Source organism: Chiloscyllium plagiosum, chromosome 45 (assembly GCF_004010195.1).
Source record: "Chiloscyllium plagiosum isolate BGI_BamShark_2017 chromosome 45, ASM401019v2, whole genome shotgun sequence".
Taxonomy (NCBI): Eukaryota; Metazoa; Chordata; class Chondrichthyes; order Orectolobiformes; family Hemiscylliidae; genus Chiloscyllium; species Chiloscyllium plagiosum.
Window position 1 is genome coordinate 9,483,381 of NC_057754.1, and position 19,424 is coordinate 9,502,804.

General features: G+C 43.4%; 1 long non-coding RNA gene across 1 annotated transcript in view; it reads right to left on the reverse strand.

Moving 5' to 3' along the window:
* Window positions 1-19,424, reverse strand: part of LOC122543924 — a 50,232-nt gene that overhangs the window by 9,049 nt on the left and 21,759 nt on the right. The window contains exon 2 of the long non-coding RNA XR_006310187.1: window positions 12,654-12,790. This is a non-coding gene — a long non-coding RNA (uncharacterized LOC122543924). The remainder of the gene's footprint in view (window positions 1-12,653; window positions 12,791-19,424) is intronic.

Below are 19,424 nucleotides of genomic sequence, written 5' to 3' on the forward strand. Positions count from 1 at the left end.
CAGCACCTGGTAATTTATATCCCACAGTAGACAACAAAGTGGCCCATGATATAGTGGACACATTCTGAAACTAGGGGTTTGAATCTAAATAGTGGATATTATGGTGATCTTTCAAGATTCTCTTTTGAATAATTCCCATGAATTGGAGGGGAGCCATTACTTAAAAAATGAGGTAGAGAGAAAACAGGAAGTTATAGACCGGTTAGCCTAACACTGCAAAGCAGTGACAGGATTAGACAGAGTCGGTTAGCATGCATGTATGAAAGGAAAATCATGCTGGACAAATCTGCTGGAATGTTTCAAGAATGCAACTTCTAGAGTTGATAAGGAGACAGTGGATGTGGTTTACTTGGACTTTGAGAAGGCATTCAGGAGGTCCCACATAAGAGAGTAACATGTAAAACTAAAGCAAATGGAATTGAAGGTAGTGTATTGACACGAATACAGAACTGGCTGGCAGACAGGAAATAAAGAGTCAGAATAAACAGGTCACTTTTTGAGTGGCAGCCAGCGACCAGTGTGGTACCGCAGGGATCAGTACTTGAACCCCAGCTATTCACAATATATATTAGTGATTTCGATGAGGAAACTTCAATGTAACATTTCCAAGCTTGTAGATGATCTGAAACTGGGTGGGACAGTGAACTGTGAGAAGGGTGCGAACATGCTTCAGTGTGATCTGGAGTTGAGCGGGTGGGCAAAAATGCAAGGCAGCTGCAAGTTAATATGGATAAATGGGAGGTTATCCACTTTGATCGCAAAAACAGGAAGACAGATTATTATCAGAATGGCAATAGGTTGGAAAAGGGAGAGGTGAAATGAGACCTGGTGTCCTCGTACTCAAGTGACTAAAAGCAAGCATGCAGGTGCAGACGGAGGTGAAGAAGGCAAATGATATGTTAGCCTTCATAGTGACAGGATTTGAGAACAGGAACAGGGATGTCGTGCTGAAATTGTATAAGGCCGTGGTGAGGCCACACCTGGAGTATTGTGTGCAGTTTTGGAATACTTGTGAGATGAATGATCTTCTGGCTATGGAGGCTACCAGACTGATTCCTGGGATGGCAGGACTGATATAGGAGGTCTGAATGGACCGGTTAGGACAAAATTCACTGGGGTTTAGAAGAATGAGAGAAGATCTCTCAGCAATGAATGGAACTCCAATGGGACTAACAAGGTAAATGCAGGAAGGATGCTCTCAATGACTGGGGAGTCCAAAACCAAGAAGTTACAGTTTAAGGACATGGGGCAGGCCATTTAGGATAAAGATGAGGATACAGGTCATTCTGCTGTAACGCATGTTTCGCTAATGTGAATTCGCTGCAACGTGATTGATGAATTGGGGACACTGTTTCCAAAGTGCAAACTTTTAAAACATGTGTTGGCTGTAACGCGATTAGATCGCCAACACTTTGAGCAGTGTTTCTAAAGCGTGTGGGGTTTCACAAGAACGCGACTAGCGTGTTATAGGACAGCTACCTCTACGGTTCGTTAGTCAGAGACTGGTGAGCCTGTGGGATTCCCTGCCACAGAGAATAATTTAGACCAAAACATTGAATGTTTCCAAGAAGAAGATATGGTTCTGAGGAGGAAAGGGCTCAAAGGGTATGGGTTTAACAAGCTATGGAGTAGGATGGTCAGCCATGCTAACACTGAATATCAGAGCAGGATCAAATGCTACAATGGCCTACTCCTGTTTCTATTTTCTATGTTTCCATTTTGTTAAAGATGGGACATAAAAACAAAATGATTGTAACTGGTCCAGATATTAGCACTACCTTATCACCACTGAATGAAAATCCTGCAAGTCCTCACCAGTAGCAATCTGGGAGTAGCTTCACCACATGGACTGCAGCAGTCCAAGAAGTTCAAAGAGGTGCAGTATGATTTTGGCTGCTCTGTCTCTTGTTTTCTATCCAGTTATCAAATCGTTGAATGTTCTGAGAAAATAACGTAGTAATGTAGGAAGTGAGAAAATAATTCTAGACATCTGCTGAAACTGTTTACAGTCACTTGACTTAGAAATTGGATAATGGTTTACATTCCTGTTAACAACTCAGTATTGCACAATGCCTTTCCATCCATTATTTGAAACTGTTTAATTGAACTGACAATTTACGTTAGCTTTATTTTCATTTTAATACCTCCTTTATCTGTGTCTCTCAATTAGTCCGAGTGGAGGTTATGAATAAAGATAATAATTAGAGATTTTCTTTAAAGCACAGATATTGATTAGATTGCTGAGCTATTTACATTTGTTTTCTCAAGTTTTTTTTGCTCTATAAACTTGGTGTCTAAGATGTTATTCATATGGGGTGGGGGAGGGGAGGAGTGGTTGAGAGAAACAATGGGCTAGGATCTTGTGGCATGATGTGGGGACAGTGGCTCTATTTCCAAACCTCCCCACCCCCGCTCATTTCTCTCCCTCCACTCTCTGCTCTGCTCTCTCAGCCTTTTTCACTTTGGCAGCAAGCTCAGTGACAAAGATGTGCACGTGGGCTCTTTTCCACCAACCACAGTCACTAGCATGCACAAGCCTCCCAAGAGCTGACTGCACATACTTGTCGGCAAATACAGCAATGATTCAACCCAATAATCTTTGTTTTCGGTCCCATTCACACACCAAAGACAGATAAACAGTTAAGGGATAAATTAATAAAAATAAAAGAAAACTGAGCAGATTTCTTAAGCAGTTTCCAAGATGCATTGTTTCACAAGTATGCAGGATTTGTCAAACCTTCTTCATGCTGTAACATTAACAGCCAAAGTCCTTTTCTCAGAGTCCAAAAAACTCCGGCCTTTCCTTCCGTTTGATCATGTCCTCTCCCAGGCTTGCTGACACCAGTTCCTAGATACTAACCTCATTGATGGCTAAAAGAGTTGCCAAGAGTTTTTGACGAAGAACCAAGCTGCAATTACATTCCAGGCCTGGCTTCGGAGACAAACAATTGCTTGTTTGTTGTTTTTAACACAAGCTGCTGCTCACAGTCCACAGGTCACCGTTCAGCTCTCAGATTCAAATCAAAAATGATACTTTTATTATTGGCAAGGGTTCTAATACAGTGCAGTGACTGTGGAAGGACTTTAGATTAGATTCCCTACAGTGTGGAAACAGGCCCACCTTTGGACCAACAAGTCCACACTGACCTTCCCTAGAGTCACCCACCCAGAACCATTCCCCTACCCTATATTTACCGTGACAAATGCACCTAAAACACTTATGGACATTTTAGCACAAGCCAATTCTCCTAACCTACAATCTTTGGAATGTAGGAGGAAACTGGAGCACCCGTAGGAAACCCACACAGACACGGGGAGAATATGCAAACTCCACACAGACAGTCACCCGAGGGTGGAAACGAACCCGGGTCCCTGGCGCTGTAAGGCAGCAATGCTAACCACTGAGCCACCGTGCCGCCCCAATGATGCAGATTGAGTGAGGGGGACACTATTCATTGAAGTTACAAATAATGAGAGGTGATCACATCGAAGCAAATCAGATTCTGAAGGAGCTTGACAGGGAAAATGCTGAAAGGATGTTCCCCCTCATTTTACAGTCGAGGACCAGACAGCATCATCTCGGACCAGAAAGCATAGTCTCAGGGCGCCAACGTAAAACTGAGACAAGGTGGAATACGTCTCAGAGTGTTGAGTGCCTTTGGACCTTCTTGCCACAGAAGGCTGTGGGAGCAGAGTCCATGTGTATATTTAAAGGCTGAGTTGACCTTATAGACATTTATAAAATCATCAGGTAAGGTGAATAGCCAAGGTCTTTTCCCCAGGGTATGGAGTTCAAAACTAGAGGGCACAGGTTTAGGGTAAGAGGACAAAGATGTAAAAGTGACCTAAGGGGCAACGTTTTCACACATAGGGTGGTGTGTGTATAGAATGAGTTGCCAGAGGAAGTGGTACAATTCCAACATTTAAAAGACATCTGACTGGGTTTATGAACAGGAAGGGGTTAGAGGGATATGGGTCAAATGCTGGCAAATGGGACTAGATTAATTTAGGAGATCTGGTCATCATGGACGAATTGGACTGAAGGGTCTGTTTCTGCGCTGTACATCTCTATGACTTTCTGCGATAGATTCTTGATGAATAAGAGAATCAAGGGGTTGGGAAATATGCTGGAAAGTGGACTTGAGGAATGTCAGATCAGCCACGATCCTATTGAATGGTGGAACAGAGTCGATGAGGCGAATGGCCTAGTCCTGTTTCTATTACACATGACCTTCCAGTAGACTGTAGAAAGAGCTGAAACCAGTTATACAGCCTGATTGAGTGTTCCGGTGAATTGACTGTGGAAAGAGTGGTACTGCTGCTTTTCATTGCATGAACTTCATCTAATCGTCACATTGCACTTTGACCTCTCACAGGGAGTAATCAAACAAAACTACACAACCACATAGGGACAAGTTCGGGTAGATTGGGTAGTATATTAGTAGATGTAGGTTTACTTGTGGCATGTATGCTCACAATTACAATTCACTGTGCGCATACTCCACCACCGTGCCCTCTTGATTGATGTCATCTCGTGACCAATAGCAAGAAAGGCATGGAAGGCGAGAGTTGCATCTGTTGGTTCTCCAACCAATCAGGCATAATGAGGGGCGGGTTGGGCACCACGATCAATCAAAGTGAGGGAGGGCGGGACCTTCAATCAACCGGAATGAGTCAAAAATCGCATGACACTGGGGTATAGTCCAACAGGTTTATTTGAAACCGCAAGCTATTGGAGTCCCTGCTCCTTCCTCAGGCAGCTAGTGAAAGAGAATACATCAGACACGGAATTTATAAGTAAAAGATCAAAGGATCATACAACTTGTGCGAATGTGTCGAACAAACCCAGATGGGTATTAAGTTTTAATCAATTAGAATGGAGATGCAGGTTTAGATTGATTAATTGGTAAATTCCATGATTTCCTTCAAGTCATTGCCCCAAGATCAAACAATGCATTTTAGGTGTGACGTCTTGTTCCAAGTCTGTTTGTATCTCAAACTCGAATCAGACTTGAGGCGGTGACTTGAAACAAATTCTGGGATTTGCCTATTAATCAATCAAAGCCAGCACCTCCATTCTAACTGCTTAAAGCTTCATAGTCATCCAGGTTTGTTCAATACATTTTCATAAGTTGTATGACTTTTTGATCTTTTACTTATAAATGCTGTGTCCAATGTACTTTCTCTCACTAGCTGCCTGAGGAAGGAGTGGGGGCTCTGAAAGCTTGCGGGTTCAAATAAACCTGTTGGACTATAACCCAGTGTCGTGTGATTTCTGACTTTGTCCACCCCAGTCCAACACCGGCACCTCCACACAATCGGAATGAGTGAGGGGTGGGGCTAGTTCACCAATCAATCAGTGAAAGAGAAGATGGGTCTAGAGTTGTGACTAGGGCATGTGCCAGAGGTGTGCTGGAACCAGGTCCATGCTCTCCAGACTGAGTTTTCTGTCCACTTGTTTTGCTGCAGATTCAATGGGAAGCATTTCCTGCTCGTTAATTCCAACAGACTATCATCACAAGCTCTAACAGGGTCACTCCATTCACCAGCTTCTCACTATCATTGGTCTTTCACCGTGCAAGGTAAAACGTTTGTCTACTGTGTCTGTGGGATAAGATTTCCGAGATCAATACCGCAGGAAAAACGGTGAGAAATTCAAAAATGTGTGCCGAGCAGCCCCAGAGGATATGACTGGGTACCACAGTTGAGGAAAGAGAGACTGTGGACCTTCCTGGGGAAGATGGCAGATTTACCCCAACGATTCCTGGAGTCCAGGGTTATGTGACGGGCAGAGATTGCAGAAATCCATCTTAGATTCATTAGGGCACAGAAAGAAATAATTTAACTGACTTCATCACTTTTGGTATGGAAATGCAGTCTCTCTAATTCCCCTGCACCCTCCCCAAGGCTCTGCAAGTTTAGTTCCATTAAATGCTTGTCTAATTATGTTTTTTTCGGTCATTGTTTCTCTTTGTTCCCACCTGTGAACATAGAGGTCTATGTAGTACCACTCACTCTGGGGGTGGGTAGGAAGCATTACATCTGTTGTTGCTGAAATAGCTCAGTTGGGAGTATAAAGTTTAAATCCCAGATTTCACCAGTCAGTCCTGGGCATGACGGTGGCCCAGTGGTTCAGCACTGCTGCCTCATACTGCCAGGAACCTGGATTTGATTGCAGCGTTGTGCGAACTGTCTGCATAGCATTTGCACTGTGTGTGTGTGTGTGTGCATGCGGGGTCATGGAGAGGGGATTGGGGGGGATGATAGTGAGAAGCTGGTGAATGGAGTGACTCTGTTAGACCGTGTGATGATAGTTCATTGGAATTGACAATCGGAAAAGCATCTGGACAGCATTTTCTTGGTGAGACGTGATGGCCTGAATGGCATCTTTCTATATGTTTTTATCTCTTGCCCATCTTAGAAATGGCTGGGCCTAATACACTATCAAACATTTCATAGCTTCCATAAATCACTTAGCTGAGGGGATTGAAGCTAAAGATGGATAGAAAACTGTTGTGATGAAGATATGAGGTTTTGGGCTGATATAGATAGGTTTAGTGTATGGGCAAAATATCTTGCAGCTGGAGTATAATGTGGGAACAAGTGTGATGTCGTTCACATTGGCAGGAAGAATAAATAAAAGCCGAATATTTCTTAAATGGAGAATGACTGCAGAATTCTGAGGTGCTGAGAGATTGAGGGATTTTAAAGTACAAGTCAAAATTAAAATGGATACACAGCATGTAATCATAGTCATACAACATGTAAATAGACCTCTTGGTCCAACCAGCCCACTCCAACCAGGTTCCCAAACTAACCTACTCCCATCTGCATTTAGAGGCATAGAAATGTACAGCATGAAAACAGACCTTACAGTCTCACTTGTCCATGTCGACCAGATATCCTAAATAAATCTAGTCCCATTTGCCAGCATTTGGCCCATATCCCTCCAAACCCTTCCTATTCATATACCCATCCAGATGCCTTTAAATGTTCAATTGTACCAGCCTCCACCACTTCCTCTGGCAGCTTATTCCATACACGCATCACCCTCTGCATGAAAAAAGTTGCTCCTTAGGTCCCTTTTAAATCTTTTTCCTCTCATCTTAAACCTATGCCCTCTAGTTCTGGACTCCATTATCCTGGGAAAAAGACCTTAACTATTCACCCTATCCATGCCCCTCATGATTTATAATCATCTATAAATTCACTCCTCAGCCTCTGACATTCCAGGGAAAATAGCTCGAGCCTATTCAGCCTCCTACAGCTCAAACCCTCTGACTCTGGCAACATCCTTGTAAACCTTTTCAAGTTCCACAACGTCGCTCCTGAACCAGGGAGACCAGCAAGCAGTATTCCAAATGTGGTCTAACCAATGTTCTGTACAGCCGTTGCATGACCTTGCAACTCAGTGCACTGACCAAATGGATCAAACACCCTCTTCACTATCCTGTCTACCTGCAACTGCACTTTCAAGGAACTATGAACCTGCATATGACCCTTAGGTCTCTTTGTTTGGCAAGACTGCCAGGACCTTAACATGAAGTGTATAATTCCTGCCCTGATTTGCCCTACCAAAATGCAGCATCTCACATTTTTCTCATTGAAAATCCATCTGCCACTCTTCAGCTCATTTGATCAAGGTCCTGTTGTAATCTGAGGTAACCTTCTTCGCTGTCCACTACACCACAAATTTTGGTGTCATCTGCAAACTTACTAACCATACCTCCTATATTCATATCCAAGTCATTTATATAAATGACAAAAAGCAGTGGATCCAGCACTGAATCTTGTGGCATACTGTTTATCTCCATTCTGAAAAGCAACTCTCCACCCCACCCTCTGTCTCGTACTTTTGAGCCAGTAATGTATCAAGATGGCTAGTTGTCCCTAAATTCCATGTGACCAAACCTCGCTAACCAGTATATCATGTGGAACCTTATTGAACACTTTATTGAAATCCATATAGACCACATCCACTGCTCTGTCTTCATCAATCCTCTTCGTTAGATGTCATCTATAAGCTTGGAGATATGACATTTAAGTTCCTTCACCTAAAACATTAATATTCATTGTAAACAGTTGGGGTCTAAACACTGATCCCTGCGGAACTACACTGGTCACTGGCTGCCACTCAAGAAATGATTTATTTATTCCAATTCCTTGTTTCCTGTCTGCCAGCCAGTTGTGTATCTGCTTCAACACTACCCCAATCACAAGTGCTTTAATTGTACATGCTAATCTCTTCTAGGACCTCTTGAATGCCTTCTAAAAGCCCAAGTAATCCACATCCACTGCCTCCTTATCAACTGTACAAGTTGCATTCTTGAAACATTCCAGCAGATTTGTCCAACATGATTTCTCTTTCGTAAATCCATGCTGACTGACTCTGTCACTGTTCTCCAGGCTAACCAGTCTAAAATTGATATTTTCTCTCTACCCCCATTTTTAAATAGTGGGGGTTACTTTAGCTATCATCCAACCAATAGGAATTGTTCCAGAGTCTGTATAATCTTGAAAGATGACCATCAATTGCCTCAATTTACATTCAAGCCCCTAGTTTCAGAAATGCGTCCACGTTTTCTTGGGACACTTTGTTAAATTCTGAGGTATAGATGCTGCGGATTTGTTAGCTTTTAATTCCACCAATTTCTCCAACACCATTTCTTGCTAGTGCTGATTTCCTTCAGTTTCTCTCTCTCTCTCTCTCTCTCTCTCTCTCTCTCTCTCATGTGTATGCCTGGGATATTGTTTGTGTCATCCTTTCTGATGACAGATCCAGACTATGTAGTTGAATGTAATTGGTTTGCCATCTCTTTATTCCTCATTATAACTTCCCCTGTTTCTGACTGTAAGGGGATTTGTTTTCATTAATCTCTTTTCTTTCTTCATTACCTTGAGAAGCTTTAACAATGAGTTTGTATGTTCCCTGCAAGCTTACCCCTATACTTGATTTTTCCTGTCTTAGTCAATCCCTTGGTGCTCTTTTGCTGAAATCTTAACTGCTCCCAGTCTTCAGATTGCCATGGTCCCAGAGGACCATATGGCTGGTCTCTCATTACAGCTAGCACTGCTTTAACCGGAGGGTCACCATGCCTGAGGCATGGGTCAAGTTTAAGAGGATGGGATCTTCATGGTGATCTCAGTTAGTACAGGTGCTGTTGGCGTTACTCTGCATCACACACCAGTCATCCAGCCAACCTAGCAAATTTCCCCCCACTCCCTCACTCCCCTCCAAACAATACACAGTCTGGGATGGCCTGACCTTCACTTGGATCCTCGATCTGAATCTAGAAAACCATCTTTTACACACTTTCAGAAATTTCTCCTTTATTGGTACTGCTACTGATTTGATTTGTCCAATCAGATTGAAGTCACCCACAACAACCAGAAGACCACAAGATACAGGAGAAGAACTGGGCCATTTGGCCCATCAAGTCTGCTCTGCCATTTGATCATGGCTGATACATTTCTCAACCCCTTTCTCTTGCCTTCCCCCATAAGCCCTGATCCCCTCAGCAATCAACAACCTGTCTCCATCTGTCTTGAATACATTTAATGACTTGGCCTCCACAGCCCTCTAAAGCAATGAGTTCCACAGGTACACCACCTCTGGCTGAAGAAACACTTCCTCATCTCATTTCGAAAGGGTCATCTTCTCATTCGAGGCTATGCCCTCAGGTCCTAATCTCTCCTATTAACTGAAACATCTTCTCCACCTCCAATCTATTTAGGCCTCTCAGTATTTTGTAAGTTTCCTCATATTTCTAATCTGTTATCAATCACAGATCCAGAGTCCTCAACTGCAGCTTATATGACAAATCCTCAATCCCTAGCAGCATTCTTGTAAACCATCTCGGAACCCCCTCCAATGGCAGCATGTTCTCCTTAGGGGCCCAAAACTGCTCACAATACTCCAAATGTGGTCTGACGAGAGTTGATACAGCGTCAGCAGTATATCTCTGCTCTTGCATTCTAGGCCCCGTGAAATAAATATCAAATTGGCATTTGCCTTCCTAACTACGAACTGAATCTCCACGTTAACCTGAGGAGAATCCTTACTAAGACTCTCAAGTCCCTTCAGATTTCCAAGGCTCTTTCCTATTTAGGAAATAGTCTACACATAAATTCTTCCTTCCAAAGTACATAATCTCACACTTTCCCCACATTATACTTCATCTGTCACTTCTCTGCCCTCTCCCCTAGCATGTCCATGTCCTTCTGCAGCCTCCCCGCTTCCTCAGCACTACCTTTCCCTCCACCTATCTTTGTGTCAACTGCAAACTGAGTAACAGTGCCCTCAGTTCCTTCATCCAGATCGTTAATGTATAACGTGAACAGTTGTAGTCTCAACACTGACCCCTGCAGAACTCCATGAGTCACTGGTTACCATCCTGAAAAAGACACTTTTATCCCTACTCTCTGCCTTCTGCCAGTCAGCCAATCCTCTATCCATGCCAGTACCTTGCCGCTAACAGCATGGGATCTTATCTTATTTAGCAGCCTCCTGTGTGACACCTTGTCAACGGCCTTCTAGAAAACCAAATAGTTCACATCCACTGACTCTCCTTTGTCTAACTTGCTCATTACCTCCTCAAATAATTTGAACAGATGTCAGTCCTGACCTCCCCTTGACAAAGCCATGCTAATTCTGCCCTATTCTACCATGCACCTTCAAGTACTCTGCATCAAGCTGTGCGTAGATAATCAGTAGGCAAACACCGAGTGTCACTATTTACTGAGGTTTACCTGTCCTCAGTGTTGCAAAGGATAAGTCTGGCTTCATTGCCACAGGAAGCTCCAAGTACTTGGACTGTCCTGTATCACTTGTCCCTTGTGGAGACATTTGTGAAGAAAAACACCTTTGACCACAAGTCCATCAGACAATGGTCAGCACGTAAGATCCTCAAGACCCAGTGGCAAAAGGAGAGAGTTGATCTTGTTGGGCAGTTTCCTGAGCAGACTGTCAAGGTCATAGATGTCAAGGTCAAGGTCATGGAAACAGATTCTTCAGTCCAACTTATCCATATCGATCAGTTATCCCAAATTAATCAAGTCCCATTTGGCCCATATTCCTCTAAACTCTTCATTTTCATATATCCATCCACATGCCTTTTAAATGTTGTATTTGTACCAGCCTCTACCACTTCCTCTGGCAGCTCATTCCATACACGCACCATCCTCTGTGTGAAAATCTATAAGGTCACCTCTTAGTCTCCGACGCTCCAGGGAAAACAGTCCCAGCCTATTCAGCCTCTCCATGTAGCTCAAAATTTCCAATCCTGGCAACATCCTTGTAAATCTTTTCTGAAACTTTTCAAGATTCATAACATCCTTCCTATAGCAGGGAGACCAGAACTGAATGCAGTATTCCAAATGTCATTTGGCAGAATGCCTCATTGCCTGGTCCAACAAACCCCAAGACAATGTTTGGCTGGTGATGAGAAGGGTGCAGTTGACCTATGAGATCCTTGATGTATACCCAGACTATCTGCATCACTGCAGGCTGCCATTGAAGTGGCTAGTGGAGCTGGTGGGGGAGATGTTGGAATTGTCACACAATTCCTGCTGGAATGTGCCTTTGCAAAGGAAGTCTGGAGAGAGAGAATGCAGCTCTGTGACGCCGGACTCTGTGCTCTACGGTCTGTTGCCTGGGATGCACACCAAGACAAACATCAACAGTGCCTGAAAGACCATCAACTCGATGAAAACACTCTTTGGTCTGCCCAAAACTTGTTGTTCATCTGGGTAAAATGGTTGACCCTGACCAAGTGTTGTCGACTGGCTGCAGGATTACATGCTGAGAGACACGTTATAGCTTGGGGCAGCTGCCCCCAAAACGCAGTGGCAAAAAAACACTGTCTAAGGACTTTCAGCCAAGTACAACAGCGATCTATTCATTTTTCAGACCCACCCAATGCCTCAGATGCATGTAATTAGGTCCTAGTACATAGCATAATTAAGAAATGCATTTAGCTTAGTTGTAGCTATCGATAAAATCAAACCCCAATGTTTGTTTCCTTCTCTGTACACAAAAACTGTATAGATCTGAACGGCTTTAGCAATTGTGCATGCACATAAAGATTTCCTTTTTATGAACAAAATATATTTTGCAAAGAAAGATTCTCAACAGTTCTAATCCAATTTACATTTAACTTTATAACTGGGACATGAGCAAGGCTAAAGAGGCCACCATTCACTGCTGTGCTGCTGTGACCATTCTCCCAGTGCTGTTCAGTGAGGGGTGACAGGGCTCTCAGGCAGCAGCTTATAAAGAAACAGAGATATGCATCCACAAGAGGACAGTGTGCACCTTGGAAGGGAGTTTATAGATGTTGGCTCCTCATACACACTGGTCTTGCCATTCTTGGAAGGAGGATTTGTTGTTATTCCTGTGCTGTAAAGGGAGGAAACTGTGTCTTTAAATATCCCACTGGCTCTCACGGTCGCTCCTCCCATTGAACGTAAAGTCTTGTGCAGGCTCAGGATCCCCTTCCCTGAAGGACACTCATGAACCCATTGAGTTTTTTGACAATACAGTAATTTATCATTGTCACTATTTCTGAGTGTCTTTCACACAAATTACTGGATTCAATGAACTCCACTTCACAATTTCCTTTGGTGTCTTACACAGTTCTCTTTCTCATACTCACGGTTTCTGGTGTAAATTTGTTTTGCAGAGAATCACAGAGGCGCATTATCAGCAAGAATTCCAAACAAACATCCCGTCAAGATCTGAGAGTGAGTCAATTCCTCAGGACTTGAAAACCATTGGATTTTCAAAGTTTGCCTGTGGGAAAAGAATTCAAACATCAGTGTGACAGGAAACGCAACAAGGCACATCCACCCAAGCATGTGTTCCAGTGAACTGAGAGTGGAGAAAGCTCGAGCCAGTTACACAGTCTAAGTGAGTGTGTTCCAGTGAACTGATTGTGGACAGGTCTTGAACCAGTCACACAGCCTGAATGACATTACACTGTTTACAATGGGGAGAAACTGTACCCCTGTCCTGTGTATTGGCGAGAAGCCAACTGATCATCCAACATGGTAAGACACAAGGACACCTGCACCACTGAGAAACTATGGAAGTGCATGGACTGTGGGAAGGGATTCAAATACTCTTCCCTGCTGGAAACTCATCGACACAAATCACACCAGGGAGAGGCCATTCATCTGCTCTGAGTGTGGTAAGGGATTCAGTGAGCCATCCAACCTACTGACACGTCAGTGAATTCCCGCTGGGGTGAGGCTGTTCACCTGTCCTGAGTGTTGGAAGGGATTCACTATGAAACCCCACCTGCTGACACCAGCACGTTCGTACTGGGGAGAAGCCATTCCTCTGCTCTGAGCGTGGCCAGACATTCTTCAGTTGTCCAAGCTCAGAGCATATTAAATGGTTTACATTGATGAGAGACCTTTCTAATGTTTGGATTGTGAAAAAAGCTTTAAAAGCAGATGTGATGTGCTGATACGCCAATGCATTCACACTGGGGAGAGGCCATTCCCCTGCTCTGTATGTGGGAAATGACTTGTTCATTCAAAACGCCTTGACACACCAACAAATACACACTTCTGAGAAGTTGTTACCTGCTCCCTCTGTGGGAAGGGATTTATTCAGTCATCCCATTGCTGCTGGTTTTGTTCTTAATGGAACGTTTCCTTACATTACCTCTGCATCTCTTTCCCAAATCCTTTCCTGTCGCTCCCCTCATCTTTGGACCATCACAGAATAGAAACAATGTCTTGTTTTCTCTACCTCACCTAAACCTGTCAAAAATGTCTTTCACCTGAAGTATGGTGACCGGAGCTGGACTCTAGTTCTTGCCTAAACAGAGATTTTTAAAAGGTCAGCATCTTTTCCCTAATTTTCTCCTCGGTATCTCGATTTATGAAGTTCAAGATTCCGTATGTTTTGCTCACTGCTCTCTTAATGTGCCCTGATATCTGTGTAGTGTCCCTACCTTTTAGGCAGAAGATCTGGTTATAAGTCCCACCTGCTATGGAGCTGTGTTAGAGCAGTTTGATTTTTTTTCTTCTTATTTCTTAATTGACAATTGAACCATGTCCATTGGCTGGGGGTTGAGGAGAGGAATCTGTATAATCTCCGCTCATTTGTAAATTGCATCATTCTTTTGTAGAATTCTCAAACTCATTAAAAGTAAACTTGCTGACTTGTTCATTACAGTCCCATTTGCATGTTGATCTGTGTGAAAATCCTGTGTTTCCTTGTGGAATAAATTTGTGCCAAATCGTTGCAGAAGCCTGTGTCCCATTGTTTAACTGACCCTGTGATGTGGCTGCTGCCAGTTTGAAACTGCAGTTTTGTCTCTGTGTGGATTTTACGTCTGGGACCAATGTGTAAAGTGAGAAGGTGAGGCAGGAGAGGGAAAGATTAAACTATTGAGCTGCTGCTTTCTCTCCTCCATCTCCCTCTAATCTCATGAAGGTGCCCCTTGAATTGCTCCATACCTGGCAAAGGTGTGCTCCAGGCAGAGAGTGCTGGGAGCTGACTGGATGAGCTGGGATTTGGGCAGAGAGGAGTGTTTTTGAGGGACAAACCTGAAGGGTATTTAAAGTAGGCCCTGCTAGCCATAGTTCCTTTTGCCATGTGGACGGAGCAGGAGGTGAACATTGGAGGGTTTCTCTCTATCCATATATGTGAGAGAAACACTGAGTATTATTGGAGTCTCAAAGCCAGTTATGATCCTTTAATCTCCCCCTACTCTCCCCTGAACCAGCCAAGCTGAAGCAGACTCCACGAGCATGGTCTATCTCTCACGGGAGAGAGGGAGTGTAAGAAACCATCGAGGGAGCTGGGAGCCACTGGAATGATGAGTATCCTCTCCTCAGTTTCTGCATGTCTTCCTTTAACTCCTGTCTGTCTCTCTGACTTTGTTCCCCTTTTCTCGCGCTCTCCCTCTTCACCTCTCTCCTTACCTCTTTTATTCCCTCTTTCTTATGTTGTCTCTTTCTCTGTTTCTTTCTCATTCTTTTGTATTTCTAACTCTTACCTCTTCTTTCTGCCTTTGTCTCTATTCTTTCCCACTCTGGTTACCTCCTGCCGAAATTAAACTGCAGCTATCTATTTTCCTGCTCCTAGTTTAACATTCAACCATTTTCTACTGAGTTAGAGGCTGTCTCCCTACATATCCCTTGTCTCTCTTGCATTCCCTCACTATGTTTTGCAGCCCCTCCACAAATCAGGTACCCCCAAAATTATGCAGTCCAATTTTGCTCCCCCGCTCCAAAGTGTTGACATCCCCGAATGTTGATCCCACCTCAGATTTGGCAATCACCACCCTCCCCCCTTCCAAATTTTTGACCTCCCCCAAGTATTGTCCCGTGTTTGTGCCTGTTCCCACTTTACGGCCACTCCATGTTTTATGCCACCAATCCCTCCATTGCATACCCCTCCCATTTTTGCCCTCTGCTAATTAAAACTCCTCCAAATGTTATGCCTTTCAGGTTTTCCCACAATTTTTAAACAACCTCAAACCCTTTGGTTAGATTTCAATCTCTAACTCAGTCCAGTGTATCTGTTATTCTATACTTAAAAATACCCCAAATATGGGATTCCAATGGGATTCCAATTTGTAACTCACTCCCATGTATTTGTGACTCTGCACATAAACTACCTCAACCCCTTGATTAGATTCCAGCCTGTAACTCTTGGGTATATATTACTCTCTATGTAAGCCACCCAAATCCCTCAATTAGATTCCAATTTGTGACTCAGTCCCACGTACCTGTTATTTTGTATAAAAACCATTTGAACCCTTATGTAAAAACCATCCCAAATTGATTAGATGATCATCTTAATTCACTCATGTGATTCTGTAATTCTGTATATAAAGCAATCAAACCCCTTGATTAGATTCTAATTTGTAATCACTTCTGTGCATTTGTTATTCAAAACATAAACCATTCTTAAGCCCCTTGATAAGTTTCCAATCTGTATTCACTCACGTGTACCTGTGACTCTGTACATATGCCACCCTGAACCCTCAATTAGATTCTAGTGTATCTCATGTGTATCTGGTAATCTATATGCAACTCACCCCTGATTCCCTCAGATTCCAGTCTCTAACTCACTCCAGGGTATCTGTTATTCTATATAAAAGCAATCCCCTGGATTAGATTCTAGTCTGTAACTCACTCCCAGGTATTTGTGACTCTGGACATAAACCATCTCAAATCCATTCCATGTTGTAACTCACTCTTGCATATCTGTTATTCTGTACGTAAACCACACCAATCTGTTCGAATTGGATTCCAGTCTGTAACTCACTCCCTAGTATCAGTTACTCTGTATATAAATTACCCCAAATCCCTTGATTAGATTTCAGACTGTAACTCATTCACTGGTATGTGTTATGTTCCATACAAAACCCCTGATTCCCATGATTAGATTCTGGTTTGTAACTCATTCCCCATTGTGTTATTCTATAAACAAACTCACTGAGCCCTGGGGTACAAAACCTGGGATGTGTGCAAAATTTTTGGGGGACTCAAAATTATGGGTGGTGTATAATTGAGGGTGGGTGAAGACATGGGTGCAAAATGAGGCAGTGTATAACTGGGGGGGGCGAGCAAAATTGGACTGCATAATTTTGGGGGTACCTGATTGGTGGAGAGGCTGCAAAACATGGTGGGGGAATGCAAGAGAGACAAGGGATATGTAGGGAGACAGCCTCTAACTCAGTAGAAATTGGTTGAATGTTAAACTAGGAGCAGGAAAATAGAAAGCTGCAGTTTAATTTCGACTACATTAGAATCCCTACAGTATGGAACCAGGCCCTTCGGCCCAACAAGTCCACACCGACCCCTCCAAAGAGTGACCCATTCCCCTCCCCTATTATCCTACATTTACCCCTGATCAATGCACCTAACCTACCCATCCCTGAACACTATGGGTAATTTAACATGGCCAATTCACCTAAACCTGCACATCTTTGGATTGTGGGAGGAATCCAGAGTACCTGGAGGAAACCTATGAGGAGAATGTACAAACTCCACACAGACAGTTGCCCAAGGACGGAATTGAACCCAGGTCCCTGGCGCTGTGAGACAGCAGTGCTAGCCACTGAGCCACCATGCCACCCCAAAAACAAATTAGTTTTTGGGGGTGCAACAGTTCATTATGGTAGCTCACTACAACCTTCTCAAGGGCTGATAGGAGTGGGGATAAAGCTGGCCCAGCCAATGATGCTCTTATCCCATGAACAAATGAAAAACAAACAATCCTTTTTGTGGCTGTACAGGACATTAGTTAGGCCACTTTTGGAATATTTGTGCAATTCTAGTCTCCCTCCTATAAGGAGGATGTTGTGAAGGGGGAAAGGGTTTAAAAACGATTTACAAGGATGTTACCAGGGTTGGAGCATTTCAGCTATAGGGAGACGTTGAATACGCTGGGCTGCTTTCCTTGGAGAGTTGGAGGCAAAGGGGTGGCCCTATAGAGGTTTATAAAATAATGAGGGGCATGGATAGAATAAATAGACAAGGTCTTTTCCTGGGTTGGAGGAGTCCAGAACTAGAGGGCATAGGTTTGGGGCGAGAGGGAAAAGATTTAAAAGGGACTTAAGAGACAACTTTTTCATGCAAAGGGTGGTGCGTGTATGGAATGGGTTGCCAGAGGTAGTAGTGGAGGCTGGTACAATTATCACATTTAAAAGGCATCTGGATGGGTATATGAATAGGAAGGGTTTAGAAGAATATGGGCTAAGAGCTGGCAAATGGGACTAGATTGGGTTGGGATATCTGGTCAGCATGGACGAGTTGGACCAAAGGGTCTGGTTGTATATCTCTGTGACTATGACTTGCTGCCCCTGCAGACTAACTCAATGTGATTTATATTCCAGAACACCCAGATTCCTCTGTACCTCAGAGTCCTGCAACATCTCCCTCTTAAATCACAGGCTCTTTATCAAGTCTTCCTGATAAACATCACAATTTCCATTTAATGCTGCATTGGACCATGTTTTACCCAATGACTAATCATCTCTACATCACTCAATTTGAATACCTCTTCCACCCTCTTCATGATTTATCTTTCAAAGTATTTTCAGCAAGAAAACTTTCAATTTTTAAATCGAAGACTGTCCTGCCTGTTGGAAATCCAAATATCTGTCTGTTGCCCTCTGTCCCTTGGTCAGTGTGTGTGTCTGTCTTCTGTTTCTCTCTCCTCTCCTGGATTATCTGTAATCCATCTGTTGGCCTTTTTGAGCTGGTTCATGATGAGCATGTCCGCTCTACAATCACAACAAGACTAACCCAATTTCCTCGTCCCATCCCCTGGTAATAACTAGCAACCCATCAGTTGTCTTCCTTACATTTGGTGACATCATCATGTTAGCTTTCTGGGACTTGTGCACAAGGATCTAGACAATAATATCTCTAACATAAGTCACTTCCTTGTGAAGGGCTTTCCCTTTCCTGTCTCCTCCATCCTCACCTTCAACAAGACTGAGGAGATTTGACCTCTTAGAAGGTGTGACAAGGAGGGTTGAGAAAGCAGCCCTAGGTAGACCACACTTGGAATATTGCGTTCAGTTCTGTATGTCTCATTATAGGTAGGATGCTGAAGCTTTAGAGAGTATGTAAAAGAAATTTACCAGGACGCTGCCTAGACCGGAGGGCATGTCTTTTGAAGACTGGTTGAGGGAGCTAGGGCTTTTCTCATTGGAGCAAAGAAGGATAAGAGGTGACTGGATAGAGGTGTACAAGATGATGAGAGGTATAGATACAGCGGATAGCCAGAGACTGTTTACCAGGCTGGAAATGGCTGTCACAAGGGGGCATCATTTTAAGGTGATTGGAGGAAGGTTTAAGGGAGATGTCAGAGGTGGGGTATTTACTCAGAGACTGGTGGGTACATGGAATGCGCTGCCAGCAATGATAGTCGAGTCAGATACATTAGGAATATTTAAATGACTCTTTGATAGGCACATGAAGGATAGAAAAATGAAGGGATTGTAGATAAGTCTGATCTTGGAGTCAGATAAAAGATTGGCACAACATTGAGAGCAAAAGGGCATGTTCTGTGTTATACTAATCTATGTTCTATGTTATCTATTTGGATTTCCAACCAGCATTCAGTAAGCTGCAAGGTAAAAGGTTTCTATGCAAAGTAAGAGCTCACCACGTTGGCGGTTAATATGGCAGAGGTTTCGCTCACTAACAGCAGCCCAATCATTGGGATAAATGATTAGTTTTCAGGTTGGCAAACATTAATTCATGGAGTATGACAGATCAGTGCTTGTTCTTCAACTATTTGCAATCCCTACTACTGACTTGGATTTAATGTATTGTACCTGAACTTGCTGAACAAGATGTGAGGAGGTGAGACTGAAACTGCAAAGCAAGGAAGTACTGGGAAAAACAAAAATGACAGATCGAGCCTAATTGTGGATGTCCACTCTGAC